Here is a 25,606-nt window from a genome sequence, read left to right as displayed (position 1 = left end):
ATATCTGATAAGAGACTAATATCCAAATTATTCAAGGAACTCACATAATTTAATAGAAAAAAAAAGAAAAAAAAACAGAAAAAGGATCTGAATACACATTTTTCAAAAGACATACAAATGACCAATGGGTGAACCACAAATAAGGAACAAAATTGCCCTTCAAGCACATACTTTTGACCAGTTTTGGGAATCTATCTTAAGGAAAACAAAATCATATGTACAAGATATTCATAGAAACCATATTATAATGGCCAAATGTTGGGCTCATACAGAATATTGCTACCGGCCCAGTTTCTATTCATTGATCACTTGCATTAGCACTTTCAAAAGGCTATAAGAAGCCAGAAAATGACAATCCTTTGTAATGTGAGTCTCCCTGAAAACAGTCTGAAGAGCGATAATACAGAGATTCAGACAAACTACCATGAGCTAGCCCACATGCTTGCTGTGTCCTGCTCATAGCAAAGAAGCATTTATCAAGTGTCAAATGGGTGCCAAATGCTTTGATAGGAACTATCAGATTCTTATTGGATAAATCACCAAAAAAAGCCATGTTTCAGAAAGCATCAAATGGGTCCCAGTGAAGAGAGAGAAAAAAAAAAAAAAAAGATTTTCACTCTAGAAGATCAAGTTTTCAGATAAATGAAGGTTGCTTATGTCAACCACAGGAACAAGTCTTGTATACATTGACCATAAATTAGATTTCTTTCATGTCCAGTGTAGGTCACCCACTAAACACCACACTCTCTGCCTCTAAAATTTTGTTTATATTCCTTTCCTTTTACTTATGTAAAGCCAATCTTTCCACACTCAGTTATAGTTTTAACAGTTCTATGAACCAGTCTTCCCCAACATTTCATTTCTGGTGCATGTTTAACAAATGATAGGGGCATTTGTTTAACTTATTAACTACTTAGCTATTATTTATATGAAATATATAACCTAATATATAGTTATATACACATTATATATAGTATAAATATATTTTATAATATACATAAGGCAATATGCATAAACAAAAACACATGAGAAATAATTTTTAGATATTTTATTGTATTTTCCCATAAATGATGAAGGTATTTCTGTGGCAATAAACAGATCTCTGTATCATCTCTCTTGATGAGTTCATAATAATCCATTTATAGACACGTGGATGCACCAAAATTGACTTGACCATACAGATATTATTAGATACAGGAAAAAAGAGCAACACTGTAATAAAGATCCTTATACATATATGTCTGAATACACACTTTGCTTTTACTACATCCTGAAATCAAATAATCAAATTCTTAGCTATAAATTATTGGCTTAGACGTCCTACAGTATTTCTGTAGCAAATGCCTCCAGGAAGACACAATCAATTTTTACATTCATGAGCCAGTTATGAATTTTTTCCTTAATTGTCTCAGCACTACTGAATCACATCACTATTTTTAAATCTAAATATGATAGCTAAAGGTAATATTTTACTGTTTTAGCAGTTCATATCTTTTCTATTTACAATTATGATTAAACATCTTTCCTTGCTTTTTACAGTTTTCTAAGCTTACACTTAGAAAAAGCTGATCAAATTATATGGAAGTATCTATTCTCAGATGATTTGTTAGAATTTTCTGAAAAGTTATAGAAGCTTGGTAATATAAAAAGTGTGTGTGTTTGTTGTTACATTTTGAATATATTTGATGATTACTGTCCCATTCAGGTTAAAAGCTGTTTTTTTAAATATGGTTTTATCCTCTATTTTATAATAGCAAGCAGTTTTATTCTTTCTATGAATAGGTTTGCCAGTGGTTTATCTTTCAAAAAATTTAATCTTATCTCAATTCGTAAATTCTGTTAATTTTCTAGCAGTACCTATTCTCCTTAAAGGTATGTGCATATGAGTGTGTGTGTGTGTAACTATATGTGCCTTTCCTTGATTGCATAGTTTATTCTATTTTTTTTCTTTACTAATAAAAACATTTAATAACATTTTTTCCTCTTTATATGTTTTGGGATAAATACCGTAAATTTTTATATGTATGATTGTCATTATAATTGCAGATTTTATTTCCTAAAACTTTGGCAAAACTTTTAGGTAGATTTGTTTTAAGTTTATAGATATTTGGGAATTTTTATTGATTTCTTTGGATAAAGGTGATTTTCTTTCTTTTTTATTGGATGGTGGTTAGCTGTTATTAATTTAATGTGCTATTCTACTGCAGTCAAATAATATAACCTCTAAAACATCTGGTTTGGGCTCTGATATTTTCCCTGAATCATACAGATCAAATTTTGAAATATTCCATTATGCACTTGAAAAGGAGCTACAGCCTTTGTATAAAGAGAACAGATTTTTTATATATGAATATGTTAATCTATGCAATTAATTATCACCTACATTATCTGAAGACAAATTATATTAATATGTTATTGTCAACTTATATAATTGACTTTAATATCAATTTCACTTTACTTTTCTAACTACTGTGGCTTGTGGCAATATTCAATACTCTGTGTTCATCAAAGTTACTTAATTATCTTATCATTGTGAATTGCATCCTTAACTGATTTTTAAAAATGCCTACTTATTCTGTTTAAATGTTTTTGCCTTAATACCCATTTCATGGTATCAGTAGTGTGACATTGTGATAGTGTGACAGGGAGAGTGATAACAGCAATAACTCTGGAAATTGTGGACAAGTTATACATAACTATTTACCTAAGTTTCTTTAGTTATAAAATGGGGATAATATTACCTTCCCTATAAATTGTCTCTGAGGGTTTGCAACGCTGTATAAGGAATAGTATTCTTTTCTGTTTACATTTTCCTGAAAATGTCTTCTTACTTTTACACTTTTTTTATACTTCACTTTCAGACCATTTTTTATAATCAACACTAATATTTTGTTTTCGAAGGGAATGACACTATATGGGGATAAACTTGTTTAGCAGATCTCTTCTGTGTACTGAGCAAATAGAAACCATGCTATCCACTGGGATTTGGAGCCAGAAAACATGGGATCCAACCTCTCAGTTCTTATGCTTTATTACCTTTGGGAAAGTCATATAACCTCTTTAAGACTTAGTGTTCTTATTTGCAAAATAAGAATAACACCCACTATAAAAGTCTGATGAGGTTCAAGTGAGGTAATATACAGGAAAGCTTTTTAGACACTAAATTGGTGTTACACCATTGATATTTACTAAGTCAATGAAGATTCACAAGCCCTTACAGAATCTCCTGGGACAAGATATCTTCAAAATTCAGAATATTTTATATTTCAGAAAAGTGATTCAGTACATGTGCCACTCATTAGATTGAATGAGGTCTGCATAATCAAATACATTAATATTTCTGCAACAAAATAGACAAATATTCCTACCAAGTGAGATAAATAAAGAGTACATCTAGTTTTGTGACTATATTTAGTACAAATTTCATTCTTAACTGAGTTAGAGAAACTTTCCATTTCAATAGTTTTTGGATTTTGGAATTGGGGTTGAGAAATTTTGTTCTGTATTTCTGTGATCCCATGATGAAATCCCGTTTTGGGGGGAAGTTCAGGCAGATTCCATTTTTTAAAGAACATTTATGAAATGCCTAGATATCTGTGTTGTATAAACATGAAACAAAAAAGAAAAAAATAATGGGATTTCATCAAAACTTTAAAATGCTGTGTATAAAAAGTTCCTATCAAGAGAGTAAAAAGACATAGAATGGGAAAAATATTTGCAAGTGATTTATGTAATACGAGTGTAGTGAGCATGTGTGAGTTTGTGTACCTTTTACTCTTTCTTTTGACTACATGATAAAAAATTATTTCCACACAATTTCAAGGGACTGAAGAAGATACTGACTTTGTTCTCATCCTCTGAATAGTAGGCATGTGTACTCTTTACATATTTAGAGAGAAGATAGTAGACCGAGTACCTTTCTAAAATTCGGATCCAAGAAAGTTCTATTATCCTGAAGTTGTCTGTTTCACCTGCTTCTACTACCGAGTTTTCTAATATTTCTAGCTATCCAACTTTTAAATATAATTTCTGAGTTATCTGCTATCAAGAATTTTTTCTTTTAATTATCTTATCTCAACAATTTCCCTTTACTCATTGGATCTATAACTTTTAGAATGCACACAAAACTTTTTCATGCTGCTCTTGCTCATTAGCTTATGTTGTTTATAAAGCTCCCTTCATTTTGATAACATTTGGCAGAGCTTGCAGGGAAGATTCAGTATATGTAAGAAAGACCAGTATCCAAAGTACAATGAGACAAAATACATCAATGTCCTGTTATTAGTGTCTAGATCATGAGTCAGTGCTCACGTTGATTTGATGACAGCAGTGTGAATTTTCTTTTTTCTGAGGCGGCATTTATCTCACAAAAACCCAGTTGAAGCCAGGTCATAATTTTGGTCAATTTTCCTTTTTTTCCTACTTCTAGTTACCTTAAATCAGCAAAAAGTTTTCATAGTTATGGCAATAGTTTTTTCTATATGTTAGTTCAATATAGTTGGTATTTTCATCTTATTTCTTTGTCCTATGTAGAGGCCACGTTTTTATTTTTTATTTATTTTTTTATTTTTTAAAGATTTTATTTATTTATTCATGATAGAGAAAAAGGCAAGAGACACAGGCAGAGGCAGAAGCAGGCCCCATGCAGGAAGCTGGATGTGGGACTGGATCCCAGGATCCATCACGCCCTGGGCTGAAGGCAGGCGCCAAACTGTTGAGCCACCTAGGGATCCCCAAGGCCATGTTTTAGAATTTAAGCTAGATCTGTATTAATCCAAACACATTTTGAATGTGCAAATATTAGATTTTGAGTGGATTTTATCTTAAATTGTTTAATTAAATTAGAATAACAAAATTTTACAAAGCATATTTTTGAAGACTCATCATAGTTAAGAGAATGTGCTTCAAATTTTAAAGGCTTGGATTAAATTTCATTTTTATCAATTAATTTACATATTAATTTATGGTATGTGACTTTGAACAAGTTACTTTAAAATTTGTTATTATTCTTGTCATCGGCAGTAATGTCACTTTAACTATTGGCAATTTCAGATTTTAAAATTTTATAAGTACAGAAATAAATGAAAATGGAAATTCTCATGGGTTCTTTTTAAGAGGTTATTATCCATCATCAGAGAGATAAGGAAGCAATTTGATGAGGCATATGCCAAGGCAATTCCTTCTGAAAATGTTGAAACTGTCAATGTGTTAAATTTTAAAGAAATTTTCACCTTTTTAGAGAAATATAACATATGATTACTGAATATCTATAGGTACCTGTATTGATTTGGTTTCATTTTGCTTTCTGGGATCCAGAAGCTTGTATCACCTTAATTGCACTTTCTAGTGAAGAGTTGGGGAAAAGAAACTGAGGGTGAAAAATAAGAATGGTTTATAAAGAATCTGCATTCTGAGAATCAATCCTTTTTGCACATGAAGTAGAAGACCACATGCTGCCATTTCCAAACGAATTTTATAGATTCTTCTCTTGAGAGCACATCCTTGAAACATAGCCTGGAAAATTGATCTTTTTTTATTTCATTTTTTCATTTCTGAAACCTATATAAAAGGACAAAAAAAGTTGCCCAAAAGTTATATGTTAACTGATCAAATTATCATAAGATGGGCTACTGATAATATCTCTATATTGTCTCAAGTCTTAGGATTCAAAAATTCCAATAGAAATAAAGCATGAAAGCTTTTACTAATATTCAGAAAAATCTCAATTCAAAATTAAAATTTCTGTCCTAACACACCTCCAGTTTCTTAAAGGGAGACTTTTATTCTTCTCCAAAACAAGCAAGTTATTTTGCAAGTTATTTTCATGGCCAATGTCCATTCTCGGTATCTTTTGGTGTTCACATGAACTTGATGTTTTCCATCTCTTAAAATATCTAAATAAGAGAAAGAAATTGCCAATTAAATACACAGACAAATCTTGAAGTCTACCTTCCACTTTTTGGACACATACCTGTCATCAGAGCTTTCCAAATCACCCTTTCACCTGCATGCACACTCTACACATTCATCAAACTCATTTCTTGAAACGTTCTTGATAGTATTCATTCTACTTTAAACCACCTGTCAAAACAACCCTTTAATTAGGTTAAGCTGTCTGGCTTTGTGAAAAGGTTTACTGTACTCAGTTGTCCCTGCCATAAAATTAATAGTTTGACCAACTTCTAAGGAGACAGATTTTGCACTCGTGAAAGTCAAATTAAATCCACCTTTGCCAAACGGGGAAAAATTGGTGTGTCTGAAACTTTGAAAGCAGCACTTCATTTATTATAATCTTTCGAGTGCCAAAGTACAAATTAGGTAGAACTGCAGCTGTAAGAAAGCCCAAGTTATAGCACATTGCTCTTATGACCCTTTTAGGAGGTAGCACACCTACAAGATAATGAACAGAGAGAATGACTGTACCAGAGTCAGCACTGCCAAATTTCTGACCAAATTTGCAATAAGCAACCAATCATTCAGTAAATTAATATTCCACAGACTCAAATATTACGTAGGCTAGTCACTGCACATCATTTCTAGACCACAATTTTGATATTTTCCAGGAACAAGGTTCATTTTATTATTAAAACTCAGGAGAATAGGATTCATTTTTAAAATGCTTTATAATTTCATTCAGGTCTTACTAAAACTGCTTTTAGACCCACATTCTTTCAGTTGAAGTAGCAAAGGAAGTAATATTTAAGTCTGCTTAATCCTGAAAACAAAGTGATTTGGAATTTGGGGTTGGGATTTTGTTTTTCCCTCAACATAGTGCGTACATGGGTCTTCTATTGACTCGGAGATAAAGATGATTCATGATTCCAATTATTATTTAAGGTGTGTAAAGTCTTAAGGTCTCTAAGGCAGGACTCAAAGTGGACAGTAGATTTAACTAAGACAAAGTGCTCTGGTATTTTTCACAGAGTCAAAAGGAGTTATCAGAAAAGTTGCAAAAGCACTTTGTTTTACTTTAAAACATAGGAGGATAAGAATTAATTTAAGACAAATATTGGTTGATTGATTATCTTCCTTTAATCCTGTATTTTAATTCAGTAAGTGTATATTATTGAAAGTTCACACGATGATTATCTTCAACTATAGCTTTATAGAGTTTGCTAGAAGTATAGAAATCTGGTGTCTTGCTTCTTTCTTAGTAGTACTAGATGTGTGGTTGTAAGGCAGTCACATAACTGAGAAGAGTTAGGTCATTGCTCTCAGTATTACCTACAAGTGTGATTCTAAAACACTAGTGTTCAAAAATGTTTTGATATTTCTTCATATTCCTAATACTTCTTAATTGAAACCTTTTTTATAACAATATTTTAGGGTGCCTGGGTGGCTTAGCTGGTTAAGCATCCAACTCTTGGTTTTGGCTCAGGTCATGATCTCAGGGTCATGAGGTTGAGCCCCACGTCAGGTTCCACATTGGACATGGAGCCTGCTTAGTATTCTTTCACTGATCTCTCTCTTTCTCTGGAAAATAAATAAATAAATAAACAAACAAACAAACAACTACAGGTTGCTCTTGAACAACATCTTTGAACTGTGTAGATCCACTTACATATGGATTTTTTTTCTTTTTATAAATATAGGATAGTGCCGTAAATTTATTTTCTATTCCTTACCTTAATTATTTTCTTAACATTTTCTTTTCTCTAGTTTACTTTATTTTAAGAATGCGGTATATAATACATATAACATACAAAATATGTGTGACTCGACTGTTTAGATTATTGATAAGGCTTCCAGTCAACAGTAGGCTATTAGTAGTTAAGTTTTTGGGGGAGTCAAAAGCTACACATGAATTTCTGACTGCACCAGAAGGTTAGTGTTCCTAACTCCCACGTGGTTCATGGTCCAATTCTAAATATAGAAAATGAAAAATAATTTTTTTATGTTTTCTCACAATTAAGTTTTTCATTGTGTTTTCGAAATACTCAAATATAGAAAGCTAAGAACATGAGTTATTTTTAGACAACCTTTATTAATAAAATTTAATGAGATGCCTATATTTTATGTCTCCACTAATTTTAATAGTATTTTCACCTGGCTATGAAAAAGAGCCTCAGATATCCTCTATTATAAATTTGCATTCAGAACCTACAAATTGAGAAAGATCCAGAAATTCCATGAGAAATATGGCCACATTTAATGGAAAATTCAAAGTGATATGCAATTCTTGGTAAAGTTTAAAACAGAACAAGTTTTCTTTGATTTATATAATATTTGCATTTCTTGGCTATTCAGTTTGCTTTAAAGCTATCCCAAAAACCTGTTTTGAATTTATATGTAAAATGGAGTTTTAGTCTTTAGGTTTAGGTATAAATACGCACTTTGGATGCATGGAAGATATTTAGAACTCTGCAGGCTATGGATAATATTTTTTTGCAGAACAATCCTGATCATTGCAGGATGTCTAACCTTCCTGGCCCCATTCACAAAACTCTAGTAGTGACTACCCCCCAAATGTTATGATAACTAAAAATAACCTCCATAAATTTTCAAAATGTGCCCTGGAGGGTGGTACTATCCCCACTGAGACCCATTGATTTAAGGCTTTGCATACAGAAGTACCTAAAGTAAATTTCACAGCTTGAATGGTATAATTATGTAAGCCAATAAATTCCTCTCTTATTTTTTAGCAGTGTACATTAGACTGGTGATTCATTTTTAAAAAATATCAATTTAATTAAAATAAAGCATAAATAAGTTTGCATTTTTACTCATTCTATGAGAATATGGGAAAAATAGGAGCAGTATATGGGCAATGTGGAATTATTTCTTTCAATCTCATTATAAAATGTATGGATTTTAATAAAAATATTATGTATGTCTAACCTAGGAGGAAATCTGAACAGACCATGTGTGTCTAGCAACCAGATACACAGTAAGAGGAAAATACTCTCAGAAACTTATATTCTGGTTACAAAAGAGAACACATGTTTGAGCAGAAATTCATTTTCAAAGTCCCAGCAAAAGATTTAAGGAGCTCTGTGTAGTAGTCTGGAAATAAGAGGGCTGAGTCAAAGGTATGTATGTCTTTAGCAAATGCTTTCTTTAATTCAGATAGCTAACTGGACAGCATTCCTGGAAAAAAGGACATGATTTTATTTGTATTTTAGGAAAATATAGTAAAATACTTTTTAACAAACTAATCTTAAGATTTTATATCTGACATTAATTTTATGATTTTGTATTTTTTCTCTTTTAAAAAATATTTTATCTATTTATTTATGAGAGATACAGAGAGAGGCAGAGACATACGCAGAGGGAGAAGCAGGTTCCTCAAGGGGAGCCCAAAGTGGGACTCAATCCCATGACTCGTAATCACTCCCTGAAGGCCAATGCTAAACTGCTGAGCCACTCAGGCTTCCCTATGATTTTGTATTGAAAATATTTTGTAACTTGCAGATAAATGAAATTTATATTTTCATTTTTAATTTTTTTTATAAATGTTATTCATTTATTTGAGAGAAAATGAAAACACTAGCGGTGCAGGGGGCAGGGAGGAGCAGCAGAGGGGAAGGAAGAAGCAGGCTCTGCACCGAGTAGGGAGCCCAAGACAGAACTCAATTCCAGGAGGCTGGGATCATGACCTTAGCTGAAGACAGACACTTAACCAACTGAGCCACCAGGTGCCCCAAGAAGCAAAACTTATTAAAATAGATTAGATGGTGCGTCAGCCCGGGTGGCTCAGCGGTTTAGCACCGCCTTCAGCCCAAGGCCTGATTCTGGAGACCCGGGATCAAGTCCCAGGTCGGGTTCCCTGCATGGAGTCTGCTTCTCCCTCTGCCTCTCTCTCTCTCTCTCCCTTTCTCTCTCTCTCTGTCTCTCATGAATAAATAAATAAAATATTTAAAAAATAAAATAGATTAGAGTAGATGGATAGATGCACATGTATGCATATATATACACACACATACATATCATGCATATGTAGTAAGAGATAGAATGGGAACAAATGAATTGATCATAGGTTACTTCAAAGCCCCAGAACGGTTTACCAAATTTTGATAACAGCATTTTTTAAGTGCCCATTGTTCTGTGCATTATTCCAAGCCCTTACATATGTTAATTAATATAATACTTATGTTATAAGACAGATACTATTATTTCAGTGTTCCCATTTCACAGATAGAGAAACTCCAAGGTAAAGACTTAAGTAGCAAGATTTGAATCCAAGCATCTTAGTGCCAAGGTATCCTCGTAAACATTATGTTCTCTGGCCTCCTTCTACTATTCTAGCGAACATCAGTTCTGAAAGCCATTCCATGTGTGCACTAAAAAACAGCATGAAACATAAGTTCAAGTTAAAGCCATTTTAGAGTAATCCTACTGTCTTAGAAACCTTAATACAATAATGTGCATTAGGGCTTGCTGGGACACACATCCCTAATTTCTTAGAACACTAACTCCTTTTATCATAAACCATTTTTGCAAAAAAAATAGTATTTTCATGACACGCTTGAAAAATGCTGTACAATACTGTCCTTAACACATTTTTAAAAAGATTTTATTTTATTTACTCATAAAAGAGAGAGGCAGAGACATAGACAGAGGGAGAAGCGGGCTCCCTGCGGGGAGCCCAATGTGGGATTCTATCCCTGGACACCGGGATCATGATGTGAGCCAAAGGTAGATGCTCCATGGCTGACCCACCCAGGCATTCACTTAAATAACACATTTTAATAGATGATATTAGTAGAGAATATTAATTCCATATTTTTCACTCTTAAAATTTTATCAGTATTTTATCTTGCATTTTCAAGTACTTTGTACCAATTTTTGAAAAATATTAATTCATAGACTCCAGAATCTAAGAATGTTGATAGTATACATGTATATATTTTTAAATTGCAAAAATAGTTTTCTAATTATTGAAACTTTGAAAAGATAATCTTTTTGAATATAAAAATCATCAGAGGGCATACTCTGTGATTCTAGCATTTTCTTGGAGACCTATATGAAAAGGTATTTGTATTTTAAAAATATTCAATAAATCATTTGTGATGGCTTTAATAGAGATTAAATAAATGGATATAATTAGCCTGTTTTCCTTTAAGAAGAATCAGCTTTGAGCTTATAATATCTAAATTTGAAGTTAATGTATTCAAAAATCATAAGTACTCCACAATCTAGGAAATGCAATGAAATTTAATGATCTAGGATATATTTTGATAGATATACTTATGGCAAGAGAGAAAAAAAGAGAAAGAATACCAAATAATCCAGAAAAAGGGTGTTGTGTTCTCAGACTTAATACATTTTCCCATAAACTCCATATACTTTTATATCTTTGACATAAACTAAAAATGTTTAAAATTTTCTGCCTTTAATTTTGTGCTTACAAAACATAAGTTTTAACTTTCCAAAGACAGCTAGCTTTTCCTTAACAGTTTTTGGATATTTTTTAAAGCTCAAGTTAGAAATTTTAGATGACTTTTATTCAAATGAGCATATACTATCAGTCATCCACAGAAATTTAAGTTTATTTAGCACTTTCTATGGACCTAAAACTGTGGTGGAGCCATGGGCTTCCAAAGTGTCAGGTAAAGGCCTTTTCCGTCTAGTATCTATCTTGCCAGTTTCCTATATTTCATGGGAAGATAATTAAGAAGCGCTCGTTTGAAACGCATTGAGATATTCCTATATGATGCTCTCAGCTCAAATCTTTAAGATTATAATAGCATCGGGAGTATATGGCCTTCTGATAATAAGAACTGACATTTTTAAAGTGTTTTCCTAAAACGAAATGACTTTATATCCTATCAAAATACCCAATTTTTCATCCTTTACAATCCTTTACAATGATTCTTGCTTTATAATAGAAAAAAAAAGATATGAAATTAACAAGTTTCAGCACAGATAAATTTCAGGAAATGGCCAAACATCAAAATATCCAAAAATAAACTTTGATTCATTCACTGCTTTGGAGATAACCTATGAGAACCTATCTATTTAACCTTCGATAGAGAAAAGATCGAGTACCTTGAACTGAGTTTTACAGTTCACCTCTAGCGTTTAGATGTCATGTAGAAACAGTTTTGAAATAGAAAACAATAACCATTCTCTGCTAAGAACGAACTTAACTGTTCTATAGGTCTGACAAATGCAATGTTAATGTGTTCAGTGTAACATTTGGGGTTTGCAACTGACAATGAACAAGAAAACCAGGTGCATCTGTAAAAGGACTTAATGTGAAAATCACTTCATTCTATTTAAGCTAATTTTGGCAGAAAGAGAATCTGACATCAGCACTGTGAACAATGAGGCAAAAGTTTCTTTCTATCACCTCTTTCAAGTCTTGGTTCAAACCCCAGTCAAATTCTTCCTTTTTATATGTCTCTTGTATGCAAATGCATTGAATAAGTACTACATTAGCTCTCTCTCCCTAATGTGTTATGACCTATTATTCTGTCAATTCCATGCATACAAATGCAAACTTAAATGACTTTTATCTTTCTTCCTGGTAATAGATTTGTTTTCCATTATTTTTTCCTAAGTACATAATAAATTACCAAAATTTCAGTCATTACCTTAACAATTTTTGCCATATCCACTTACTACTTTTTAAATAAAATCATATATTTCAAGCCTACTGGGGTGTGTGTGTGTGTGTGTGTGTGTGCATCTGTTTTAAAAAGGCATTTTTCTAAGGTTGCCTCATGTTTTATGCACTGGCGACATATTGTCACAATAAAAAAAAAAGATGTATATATAACCACGGAATTAAATGTTTGTCCAGATGCCACCTACACTTCTAAGTACCATAGGTGGTATCACACACTGGGAGCAACGATGGATAACACAGCATAGTCTTATTTACACAACAGTCATCTGAAGTCTATTCATGCTTATTTAAAGTCTATAAACTTCCACAATTAATTTCTTTAGGCTTTCTACCTAAAGAGAATTTAGCTTTGTTGTTTGTTTTTTATAAATAATGGAACGCTTCATGATTTTGCATGTCATCTTTGTGCAGGGGCCATACTAATCTTCTCTGTAGCTTTCCAGTTTTGGTACATGTGCTGCCAAAGCAAGCACTCACTTGTTCTAAAGTAAAATTATTATTTTTTTTTATTTTTTTTTTATTTATGATAGTCACACAGAGAGAGAGAGAGAGAGAGAGAGAGAGAGGCAGAGACAGGCAGAGGGAGAAGCAGGCTCCATGCACCGGGAGCCCGACGTGGGATTTGATCCCGGGTCTCCAGGATCGTGCCTTGGGTCAAAGGCAGGCGCCAAACGGTTGCGCCACCCAGGGATCCCTAAAGTAAAATTATTTTATAAGATTCTTTTTATGGTAATGACAGCTATAATCCAAAATATAAAAGTTTGATATTTACCAGCTAAAATATACATTTATATGCATTTGCAGACTTTTCTTTTTTCATTAAAAATATACACATATATGTAATATAATACATAATATATATAATAATTAAAATATATAACATATAGTACATAATATAATACATATATTACATATAGTGTTCTGTACATCCATGTTCATAGCATTATCAGAATAGCCAAAAGATGTAAATAGCCTGAAATGTCTGCCACTGGATAAATGACTTAAAAAAATGTAGTATAGTCTCACAATGGAATATTATTCAGTCTTAAAAACGGAAAGACATGAGGCACCTGGGTAGTTGGTTAAGCAACCGACTCTTGGTGTTGGCACAGGTCATGATCTCAGGGTTTTGAGATCGAGCCACATATTGGGCTCTGAGCTGGGCATGGAGCCTGCTTAAGATTGTCCCTTGCTCTCTCCCTTTGTCCCTCCCCATCCCACTCCACTGTCACTTTCTCTCTCTAAAAAGAAAAGAAAAGAGAAAAAAGGAAAGACATTCTGCTACATGCTATTTATGGTGAATCTTGAGGACATTATGCTAAGTGAAATAACACAGCCACAAAAAGACAAACACTATATGACTCAACTCAGCTGCAATATCTAAACTAGTCAAATTTACAGAGACAGAAAGTTGACCAGTGGTTACCAATGGCTACCAGGGAGGAATGGGGAGCTATTGTTTAATGGATACAGAGTTTTAGTTTGTGTTAATGAAAAGCTTTGCATTTAGATAGTGATAATTGTTGTACAACAATGTGAATGTACTTGATGCCACTAAACTATATACTTAAAATAGGTAAAATGGTAAATTTTAAGTTATATTTATTTTACTAAAATAAAAAAGTAAAATAATATATACTTTATATGCTCTTATATATGTATTTTATATGTGTATCCATATATAGCTTAATACTATGTTACATGTGCTGAGTGTCAAAGACCTTAAACTGACAGGTAATAAACTAACAATGAATATGTTACCTTTCACATCAACCTATAGCTTTTAATCACAGATTATTATGGCCTTTTTCATTTATCAAACATCATTGGTATATCCTTTCCTAACTTTCCCGAGAAATTTATTGAAGTAAAATCTATTTTGGAATTAGCACACTGTATAAAACTTTTGAACATTCTCAGAGTTTCTGATTAGAGGTAAATCAGCAGTAGAAAACATTATCTGTAACTAAATTCTTTTTCTTTTAGAAATATTTATTTTACAGAGAGAGCACAGGGGAGGGGTGGAGGGAGAGAGAGAGAGAAAGAGAGAGATAGAATCCCAAGCAGATTCCCCTCTGAGCACAGAGTCCAACCTGGGGTTGGATCTTATGACCCTGAAGATCTTAACCTGAGCTGAAACAAAGAGTTGGCTGCTTAACTGACTACACCCAGTATGCCCCGTTGCCCGAGTATGACTAAATTACTTAATAGTCTGTTGCTGAAGTCTTTGCATTCAGAGTTCTACACCCATCTATCAAAATCCCTCAAAGAACTTTGCCCTTGTGAAAATACCTTCTAGTACCTATTGAATTTAACTCTCCCAGAACCTGTTAAATACACTCCTAGACACTCGTGCTTCTTCAAAGCAGAGAGTACACATTCTGTGACAAGAAAACACATCCTTATTCTAGAATAAAAAACTACCTCTCCATAAGCTGACTTTCTTCTTACTGAGTTGCTGACCATTAGCTAGATTCATTGTATTCAGGCCCAGGGCTTTGTTTGCTTTACCTGAATCCATGTGTAGTGGACATAGGTTGTTTATTCTTTCTCAGCATTCATTTCCTCTTCTGAGAGTAGGATCCAGATTTCCTTTTGGAAATCCAACCCCACGTTCTAACCCTCATTCATCTTCAGTCTATTTGGTTTGTGTGTGAAGATCTCATCCCAAAATTCTGGGGAGGAAGACAAAGGTAGTTAATGAGTATGCCCCATCCTTTTGTCCACTGCAGTTATTTTAGTAGACCAAATTAATTCCATAGATTAATTTAATTAATTTAATAAATTACTTCAATATAATCAAATCAAAGTAAATTTGTTGAACTAATTTAAAATAGAAATCATCTTCTTAATAGGTTTACTAAGCTGGTATACCTTAAGCCAAAATTGTTAGTTCCATATTAATACCTTTCCTAGTCAAAGCCTACCTGAGAATGAAGCCAGCAAGTATAAAAGCAAAGCCAGAAGACAGAAAAAGTTTCCAGATGATTTCCTTTCAGCACCTGGATCCACCTTCATCTTGACCTTAATGATCTTCTCTTGAACACTTCAACCACTTGAATCAATATATTCCTGCTGCTTTGGCTTAAACAAATTTGAGATGAGTTTATGTCCCTTGCCACAAAGCAAGTTCAATCGTATATTAGCACAGTGCTCCTCGAAAGTGTTCTATGTGATAACAAGGTGAATCAGAATCATCTGTACACCTAAAGCATGCAGATCTTTGTGCACCACCTTTGACTTACTGAATCAGAATTAATGGAAAAATGGTGCCTAGTAATATATATGTGCTATCATTCCAATGTGTAACCAGTCACTAATCTGGAATCTGTTCTTTACTTCCCATGTTCTTGAGGCATCAGGTTTTAAAAATCTACTTCCACATTTCCTTCAAATTAATTACACGATTATCTTATTTTTGTTTTTCCACCATTTTGAATGATAACCTGGCCTTGGCCTCTTCTATCCCTGTAGCAACTACCGTGCCCTTTTGTATTTAATCGCAGTTCAGGTCTTGATCTTGGCTTGGCCTAGAAATTTCCCCCAGGAATCTTTCTTAAAGAGAAAGACATTTAGTAATATTGAAACTTCATAAAAAAAAAACAAAAAAAACAAAAACAGAATTTTAGAGGAGACTGATAGCAATTATTATTATCTGATATGGATTCTACAGTGCTTCCAAAGGACTACATGTAGGTATTCAGAAAATTTTTGTGTATGTGTGCTAGGACAGGGAAATGCCAATGTTGTTGAAAGACTTCTCAAATTGAAGCAGAAAAATATCACAAGCAAATTTAAGGGCTAATGCAATTTAAATCTACCACGGGCAGTTTTGATGAACAGTAAGAGAGAGGAAGAAAGAAACACTGGAGTTTTGGGGGCTGTATTGAAAAAGCGGATGTAATTTAAAAACAAGAGGGTAGGCAATCTGGACAGTCAGGATTCAAACTTGCTATTAGCTCTACAATTCCACATCATGTCATTGTCGCCCAACACCCTTTCCCCGGCTGTGTGTTTGTACTGTAGATATTTCCCCCTGATTGCGCCCTGGTGGTCTGCTTGTTGGAAGTCTTTTTTGTTTCCATTCAGTATACTTTTTGACTTGCTTCCCACTTCCCTGGTTCGTTCATTTGCCCTAATTATGATTATCTGATAAAGAATGGAGGTGACACTTCCAAACCACGAGTCCAAACAGTCTCATTAGGCAGGAAACCCTGCCATTTATCTAATTTAAATAAAAAAGGTGTGTTTTACACAAAACAAACCTAAGCAGCCAGCCACAGAAATTCCTTTCATCGGATCTATTTACTTCTCTTTGGTATTCAGTATGATCTTTTAAGCAACAGGCAGTTATAATAAGAGTTCAATGGTTTCTCTAATTTTTCAAATGGAAGTCAGATTTAGAAGGTGTTTGGTTTTTGCAGACCTGTTAAATTCCTAGGCTTACACATTTCAATAGTTAATCATGAAGTAGCTAAAAAATGTGCTCCTTTTTGGAAGTATTAAATAAATACAGAGGTTGTTTTGTTATTTAAAAACTTAAAAAATGCAGCATGGAAAGCAGCTCATGAATTTAATTCTATGGCATCATTTTTAGAAAAGACAGGTTGATAATTGAATGGTGTTGTCAAGAGAGATAGAATATAGAGTAGTTATGAATGTATTTTGTCAAGTGAACATTCACTGTTGATGTAAAAAGCTAAGACTGATTGAGCTTGAAAGAGAACAGTGAAAACAGCCGGGATCCCTAATAATCTGGAGCATTTAGACTCAAACTCTTTCATTCTGTCTCCCAGATATCTGTATGTTGAGGAATGCAGTGATAGTGATTGCTTCTCCACCCAGGACTAACTGTTGGGTATCAGTGACCAACTCTGTTCTACGATGGTAGTGAGGCAAATGTTCCCCATTAAATTATCTGAATCCTAGAATTATTAAAAAAGAGATCTCTCCCCTCTGATTTCATAGGCTTTTCCCAAATAGAGAAACTATAGATAGTTGTACTTTGATGTTCCAAATTGCATATTTACCATGTTTCATCAGGGATAAATCCTACTTGAGTATATGAACACACTGAACCATAAATGAAGACCACACGTTTTTTAATACTTTCTGATGTGATAATACATAGGACTTGGCTCATCATTTAGCAATCTCATTCTTTGCTTTTAATGATAAGGCAGCCAGAGTGGTCAGATAGTCTCACTAAAACAATCTCATCAACTCTGTTTAGGTTCACATAAGCAGGATGTCAACCTGCTGGCACTCTTGGTAGCACAGCTTTTATATGATGATGGACCTGGACAGTTTAATTTCACATGCGCTTCCATATTTGGCTCTTCACCATTTGTGTTATGTTGGTCTTTCTTCTCATTTCCAACTGAATTTCTGATTTAGAGAGGGATGAGTCTCGTTTCACTAATCTTTCCCACACAGAGACATATACAGTTACAGTCTCTCAGTAATTTTTTCCTGCAGCTCTTAAACTTTTTTGTTTTGTCTCTCCTACTTTCCTGTCATTAAGAACTGGGCTGTTGGTCTTATTTCTCCTTACGTAAACCGACCTTATAATGTCCTTTAACAATAAAAGGGAAGTTAAGGTCAGCAAGAGATCATTCCCTAAGAAAGAAAAGGTAATTTGGTTGAGTATTATACTTAAGGATTGAAAATGGAAGAATTGCAAGTATATGATATTTCTTTTGGGGGGGGAGGGTTGTGATCCATGTTGCTTCATTTCTAATAAAGAAGAGTAGACTCCTGTTATCTTGGTGGGTTTTCCGCAACTGCGGCAAGACAGAGAGAGAAACCAATGAGAGAGACTGAACTTGCATGTACTGATTCCTTTAGCTTACATAAAAGGTTTAGACCCATGTCTTGGTTTCTAGAAACTAACCACAAATTCAAAAGAAAATAACAATCTTGTCTCCAAGTAAAGCTCATACACCATTATCTCAACAACTGTTTCCAAAACTAAAGTCTGAATGTGAAGTTAAGATCTGAAGTTGGTTTAGTCACAATAAAGCAGAATGATCTCAAGTTTGGTCTCTTGTAGCCAAATCTTAAAGTGACCAAAATTAATAAGACCAGTAATGAGACTTAGCAACAACATGTACTTCCTGATATGATGCAGTGAAAAGGGTATTATGCCTTTTTGGTCCTCTTGCCAAAAATGTGAACCTTAATTTGATTGTGAGGAAACATCAGACAAACCCAAAAGAAGAGACAGTCTACAAAGTAAATGTGCAGTCTTCTTCAAAGGCTTGAGGTCATGAAAGACAAAGAACCATATCAATCTGCAGTGGATTAAGGAGACATGATGGTTGATTGCAATGTGGGATTATGGATTGAATCTTGCACCAGAAAAGAATACATTAGTTGGACAATTGGTAAAATTTGTGCAGGTCTGTTGATTACTTAATAGTACTATGCCTTCGTGAATTTCCTAATTTTGATTATTATAAAACTGCAATAAGGGGGCACCTGGGTGATTCAGTCGGTTAAGTATCTGCCTTTGATACTTAACCTGATCCTGATCCTTGCGTCCTGTAGGGTCCAGGATCAAGCTCCTGCTTCTCCCTCCCTCTCTATCCTCTCCCCACTGTTTGTGCTCTCTCTCTTTCTCTCTCTCGTTTGCTCTCTTTCTCTCTCATATAAATAAATAAAATATTTTTAAAAACTGTAGTTATATAAAGATGTCATCATTTTTGAAAGCTGGAGAGATGGTATATGAGAATTAGTTATACTATTGTTGCCACTTTTTAAAATTTGACATTATTTCAAAATGAAAGTTAAAAAACTTTATGAAAATATTAGCGGTCACACTTGATCACATGAAACCAGATTCCATAGCCGAGTTGGAAAATAATTTGTGTAGTTTAATCAAATATTCTAGTAAATAGGATTATAGCATTAAATATAATTCAACAGGTGTATATTCAGTTGTTCTACATATGCACTTGTTCTACACAATGCACAGCAAAAGTCAAATTTGTGAAGACAGTTTTGCTTTTAGTAGTACACAAATAATATCAAAACCTAAAGCATTTCTTAAAAAAAAAAAAAAAAAGATGGAAAATAGGGTGCCTGAGAGGCTCAGTCAGTTGAGCATCTGACTCTTGGTTTCGGTTCAGGCCATGATCTCAGGGTCATGAGATGAAATCCAGCATTGGGCTCAAGCAGAGTCTGCTTGAAGATTCTCTCCATCTTTCCCTTCTCCGACTTATTCTCTCTTTCCCTCTCTCTCTCTCTGTAAAATAATTAAATGAATCTTTAAAAAATAAAATTAATTCTGGAATGCACTAGTGTTCTAATAGCCCAGTGACATGAAAATGATAAAAAAAATATTTATGCCCTGTCATAGTTGAAGATACATAAGTTCTTTCACACATTGTGCTTATTCAAATGCATAAATTACCCAACGATCAGATTCTCTGCTGTGAGAATTGTATGATTAGTCACTTAGAAGATCATATGAGAGTATTGCATATTCCACATTTAAATAAGTATATAATTGACCCCTTTGCATCCTTATAATGCACTGAAAATTTCTTTTCATAACAATAATTCTGATAAATTATAAAATTCTGAAGTGATTCCTGACATACTCGGAAAAATATAAATTATGCCATGTAATGTTAGTGTTGTGGTCTTTCAAACATATTTTCCATCCTTGTTTTTTAAAGATTTATTTGAGAAAGAGAGAGCAAGAGAGCATGCACATACACGTGAGCATGTGGGGGAAGGGGCAGAGGGATAGGATCTCACTGTAACCACTCTATCTAGTCTACCACACTATTTCAATAAATATGCAAATAAACAATTTCACTTGTAAATCCAAGATTAGGATAGGCTATTCAGAACCAGTCACGTGAGATACGTGAAATGGTAAAAATTTGACTGTGACCTAACCTGATTTCATGGGATATTGTTGACTCAATTGTAGATGGGTTTCGACATTGCTATTATGGCATTGAACCATTGGAGTCCAGTTTTAATCAGCAACAATAATAACAGAAAATACCATGCTCCCATGAGTTCTTAATGGCCATGATCTAAAACGAGTTCGATTCATTTAAAAAATGAAACCCCCCAAATTCTCTCATGGCCCACAAACTGTGAATATTTTCCACAGAGATTCAAGGAATGTTCATCTATGTTCTTCTAATGAGATCTTTAAGACAACAGCAGGAACATCAGAATCCTTTAAATGCTGGCATTAGCAAGGCCATGTAACATTCCAAGTGGGTTGTCATGGGAAGGTTTTATCCCATAAGTTGCTCAGATCACACCTCTTCTATTTGTGTCCCTGTTGTCTGCCTTAGAAACCAGTGCCTGTAAAATGAAAGATTAATGGGATCGTCTTCAGCCCTGCTTTAGGCCATTACATTTATCCCTCATCATTCTGCTTCCCCAGCCCTGACATTTAGCCTCTCCTTATACTGCTGTCTGATATTACAAATTGTGCTGGGTAATTTCCCCCAGCCAAAATAGGAGATTTAGAAGCACCAGGGAGTTCTGGAAATCTATCCTGCCCATCACAAAATGCTTCCTGTCCTGGCTTAACACAAGGGAGAGAAGAAATGAGTCTACACCCTGGAGGGGGTGGGGCCACTAAAAATAATAGAATCATAAGAGCCACAGAAGGGGGAAAAAAGTGGGTTTTTTTGTAAGAATTATTATCTTGACACTCTATAAGTAATAAAAGTTGGGAAATCTCTTAAACATTACTTTACCTACCTACCTTAATATGACAAGATTAGTTTCAGCAGAATTATTTCCTGAAAAAAAAAAAAAGATTTTAGCTAGTAATTGATACTCCTAACCTTGGTAGTAAAGACATTTTTGTTTTTGTTTTCATTTTTTAAAAAAAAGAAAAAAGGAAATGAGGATGTATGGGGGAATAGCTAACTTGAGTCACTGCAATGCATGCATTGTACGCTTCTTATGTACAGGAACCTTCAGGCTCCTGTATCTCAATCGAATGCCAGAGGAAAGGGATTTATATGAAAGATTGGTTACGTGCCTATGAGAACTGCTTATTTTGCTTGAATCAAACAAAATAAGAAAGGTTCTACTCAGGTTTTATTCCATACCCCACCCTAGTTGCCCTACCAACCTATCCATATATTTGAGATCTAAGCTAATTGGTAACTTGGAAGAATTATAAACTTTTTTTTTAACACAAAAAAAAATTCTTTTAAATTCTGGATTGTAGTAAATTGTCCAACTCATTTCTGCAAGCAGGTATACAAGTAGAAAGAACAGGGAGCAGGGGATGATTCAGAATGGTGCCTATTGCCAAATTCCTACCTTGGTTTGATTGAGTGAAATCAAGTGCAGTGATGGGTGGCCTGACTTAAACAATCTCTTCATGAGGCACTTGGCTAGCTCAGTTGGTGTAGCATCTGATTCTAGCTCAGGTGATGATCTCACAGTTGTTAGATGGAGCCCCATGTCAGGTTCCACACTGGGTGTAGAACCTGCTTAAGATTCTTTCTCTCCTTCTGCCCCTCCTCACCCCACTCTCTTTCTCTCCCTCTGTAAAAAACAATAATAAATAAATAAATAAATAAATAAATAAATAAATAAATAAATAAATAAAAAAGAATCTTTTCACAACTTCTGAATGAAATTTCCACTAGAAACAAGGCCAGGACTATTGAAACAACTATTTACTCAATATGGCTACCCTCCAATGGCACTCTCTTCTCTCCTCCCATATGGCAGGTATACAAAGTGAGTTCTTAGCTTCTGAAGTGTTTGCCAGCAGGATGGAGCCTTACAATATTAAGAGGTTGGCCAAACTTATAGCTACATCAGAAAAAAAAGAAGAAAGAAAAGAAGCCTCAAAGAGGTTAACAACGCTTTTCCAAGGCTACACAGTTAACAAGTAACATCCTATAAGAAGTCATGTAAGCTGGAACTCTCAAGGTTTTAAAAGCAATTTCAGGGTTCTTTGATGCCCCCTCCTCTTCTCCATCTCAAATTCAGAGTCCTTATGCTTTCATTAGGATGCATCTCATGGAAGAGAAATCCGGAGCAGGCTATGTGGGCAGTCCTGATTTTCTTCTTGGTTCTATCAGCCGCACTCCCTGACTTCAGGTTTCCGGGCATGCAGTAATAGAAAATTACGTGTCTTGTCACATCCAGAGTATGTCTGGCATAGACTACTGACTCTGTGTCTCTCTCTCACTCTCTCTCTTGCTCCTTCTCTCAATTAATTACCTGCTTTATTCTAGCATCCCATAGACACAGTGTTGACTACAGTTTGCTTAGAGGTCAACTTGTTTAGTAAATCTCGGTCTGAATGCTTGAGACATAGATACTATACTACCCACTGGAATTTGGAGCCTAGAGGACATAAGATCTATCCTCTCAGTTCTGACACTTCATCAGTTTTGGGAAAATCACTGGACAAAGACTCTCTCCTTGACCAAACTTTTGCCAGGTTCTTTGAGGCTCTCCTTCTGGCTAGGCCTCAATTAGGGGTTCTGTGTTCTTTCTTGAGGATTCAGTTTTAGCCAAGAATCCTGCATAGCTAGCAATATCTGATCACCCTCAATATCTCACCAAATTCCTCATCTCCCCACTTTGGTATCTGTTCACACTGACCTACCTTCAGCAATTATCTTAAAACAGCTTCACCAAAATCTTCCCTTACCCTGAAGATTTCCTCCTAATAATTCTGAACTCACTGACACCCCCCAAACGACCCCCCCCTTAACTCCTTGACAATAATTCCCACTGGTTCATGCTGTGTTTGGAATTTAACCCATTAATACTGATGTCTGTTTTTCCTTATTACAGTAGCTTTAAAAAATAATAAATTTTATCTCCACTGCTTTAACTTCTGTCCTGCTCTGGTTTTCTTTAACACACTTCATCTCTCTGAGCATCAGTGTTTTTACTTGCAAAATAGGTCTAACACCCTCCGTAAAAACCTTTGGTGAGGTTCAAGTGAGATAATACAAGAAAGCCCATTAGAAACTAAAAGATTCCATTCTATTTTTTTTTTTTTTTTTTTACTAAGATTTTGTTTATTTATTTGAGAGAGAGAGCATGAGCAGGGGAGGAGAAAGGGGAAGGGCAGAGGGGCAAGCAGACTCCGTGCTGGGCAGGGAACTGATCCCACATGCCTGGGGCTCAGTCAGGACCCTGAGATCATGACCTGAGCCCTGAACCAAAGTTAGACACTTAACTAAGAAAACCAGGCCCCCCGGCATTACACCCCTGTTAGTTGCTATTACCATGGCAGGCTCATAAATGATTTCAGCAGGTCTTCAAAATTCAGACTATTTTAGATTCTGGGGACACCTGGGTGGCTCAGTGGTTGAGTGTCTGCCTTTGGCTCAAGTCATAATCCCAGGGTCCTGAAATCGAGTCCCGCATTGGACTCCTCACAGGGAGACGGCTTCTCCCTCTGCCTATGTCTCTGCCTTTCTCTGTGTGTCTCTCATGAATAAATAAATAACATCTTTTTTAAAAAGAATATTCTAGATTTTTTTAAAAGTAATTCAGCTGACATTTGCTAAGAAAATAGACCTCAAATATTCTCTCTCTCACACACACACATACACACAAAGGAAACTATGTGAGGGGATGGATATGTTAACTTGATTGCAGTAATCATTTTACAATTTATTTGTATATTAAATATTAAGTTAAATCCTATCACAATGTATTTGCATATTAAATATTAAATTAAAATATATTAATATTTGTACACCTTAAAAGGAAGCTTATTGGCATCTGGAGCAAAAAAGAGTAGTTCAGTATATATGCCAATCATTAGAGTCAGTGGAGTCTGAGATATCATCTCATTATTGACCATAGTAATACTTCTGAAACAAAATGGACAAATATTCCCACTAAGTGGGATAAATGAAGAGTATCTCTAGCTTCATGACAGTTTAGGACAGTTTTTGTTCACCACTGAATTACAAAAACTTTTCATCCCAATAGCATTTCAGATTTTGCACCTGGTGACGAGAAATCACCTGTATCCCCATGACCTCAATATTAAATGTCATTCCTTCCTGGAAAGTCCAGGCAGATTCCATTTTTAAAGAATATTTTTAGAATACCTTAATGCACTGGGCACTGGATGAGACTTGTTCATCAAGCTGTATGAGCAACAGGAAAGCAAAAAAAAAAAAAAAAAAAAAGAAAGAAAAGAAAAGGTGATGTGGATTTTATAAAAATTAAAAACATTTGTGCATCAAAGGCTATGATCATGATCAAGAGAGTGAAAAGACAGTGCCCAGGATGGGAGGAAATCAGTGCAAATCATATGTCTGGGGTCTAGTATCAAGAATAAAATATAAAAAGGATGGAATCCCCAAGAGCTCAAGATCTCTGGACAGTGTTTGTTTGGGTCCTTAGTCAAATCCTGAGTTGCCACTATGAGGTGATAGTTTAAAACAATAAAAATTAAAAGAAGAGGAGGAGAAAGAAATGATGCACAAGAAACATCTTCATAGCTCATAATTTTGAAATGCCTCCTGCCCCTCTCTTCTGTTGGTTTCAATTCGGGAAGGCAGGTGCTCATCTAACAACAATGGAAATCTCACCCACGTTGATAGGCAGCCCTGCTTGTGTTTTCATGGCTCCTCATTTAAACATCATGCCCCACTCCCCACCCCGCTTTTTTTTTTTCTGGCTTTTTTTTTGTGTCTATCGTATATATAAAGCATTTCCAAATCGCCTTTGAAGGAAGCAGTTTGACATGCTAAATTAAACAGAGCTCCAGAGACATTTGTTTCAGGCAGCAAAACAAACTCAACTAGACAAAAATAAATAAATAAATAAATAAATAAATAAATAAATAAATAAATAAATAAATAAAAATTAAAAAAAATGCCGAGCCCATCAGATCTGAAACCATATTTCTACTTGTCTGCGTGTTAAACTGCAATAATGTAAATGAATGCGAATCGCTTGGCGAGCTGTGAGAAAATAAGCTGCAAATTACAAAGCTGGCGAGTGAATGTTGGAAGTGGTGGAATGTGATGATAACGTGATGGGTGGGGACCTGAG

At 34.6% G+C, this 25,606-nt stretch overlaps 1 long non-coding RNA gene and 1 other non-coding gene across 3 annotated transcripts; both read right to left on the bottom strand.

The window, feature by feature from the left end:
- Positions 1-1,033: 1,033 nt before the first annotated feature.
- Positions 1,034-22,104, bottom strand: LOC140640344 (uncharacterized). Of its 2 annotated transcripts, XR_012037022.1 has the most exons (7): positions 21,881-22,104; positions 21,312-21,348; positions 20,480-20,902; positions 15,499-15,655; positions 15,083-15,246; positions 5,757-5,894; positions 1,034-5,559 (listed from the first exon to the last, which is right to left on the bottom strand). It is a non-coding gene; the product is annotated as an uncharacterized lncRNA (long non-coding RNA). The 2 variants fall into 2 exon arrangements; XR_012037023.1 differs by lacking the exons at positions 1,034-5,559; positions 15,499-15,655; positions 20,480-20,902 and having other exon boundaries at positions 5,763-5,894; positions 21,881-22,098.
- Positions 12,938-13,044, bottom strand: LOC140640682 (U6 spliceosomal RNA). The gene has a single exon (XR_012037326.1). It is a non-coding gene; the product is annotated as a U6 spliceosomal RNA (small nuclear RNA).
- Positions 22,105-25,606: the final 3,502 nt, after the last annotated feature.

The sequence above is a fragment of the Canis lupus genome, chromosome 9, assembly GCF_048164855.1.
Source record: "Canis lupus baileyi chromosome 9, mCanLup2.hap1, whole genome shotgun sequence".
Lineage (NCBI taxonomy): Eukaryota > Metazoa > Chordata > Mammalia > Carnivora > Canidae > Canis > Canis lupus.
Note: the sequence above shows the minus strand (reverse complement) of the source record. Positions and strands in the feature narration are given on the sequence as shown.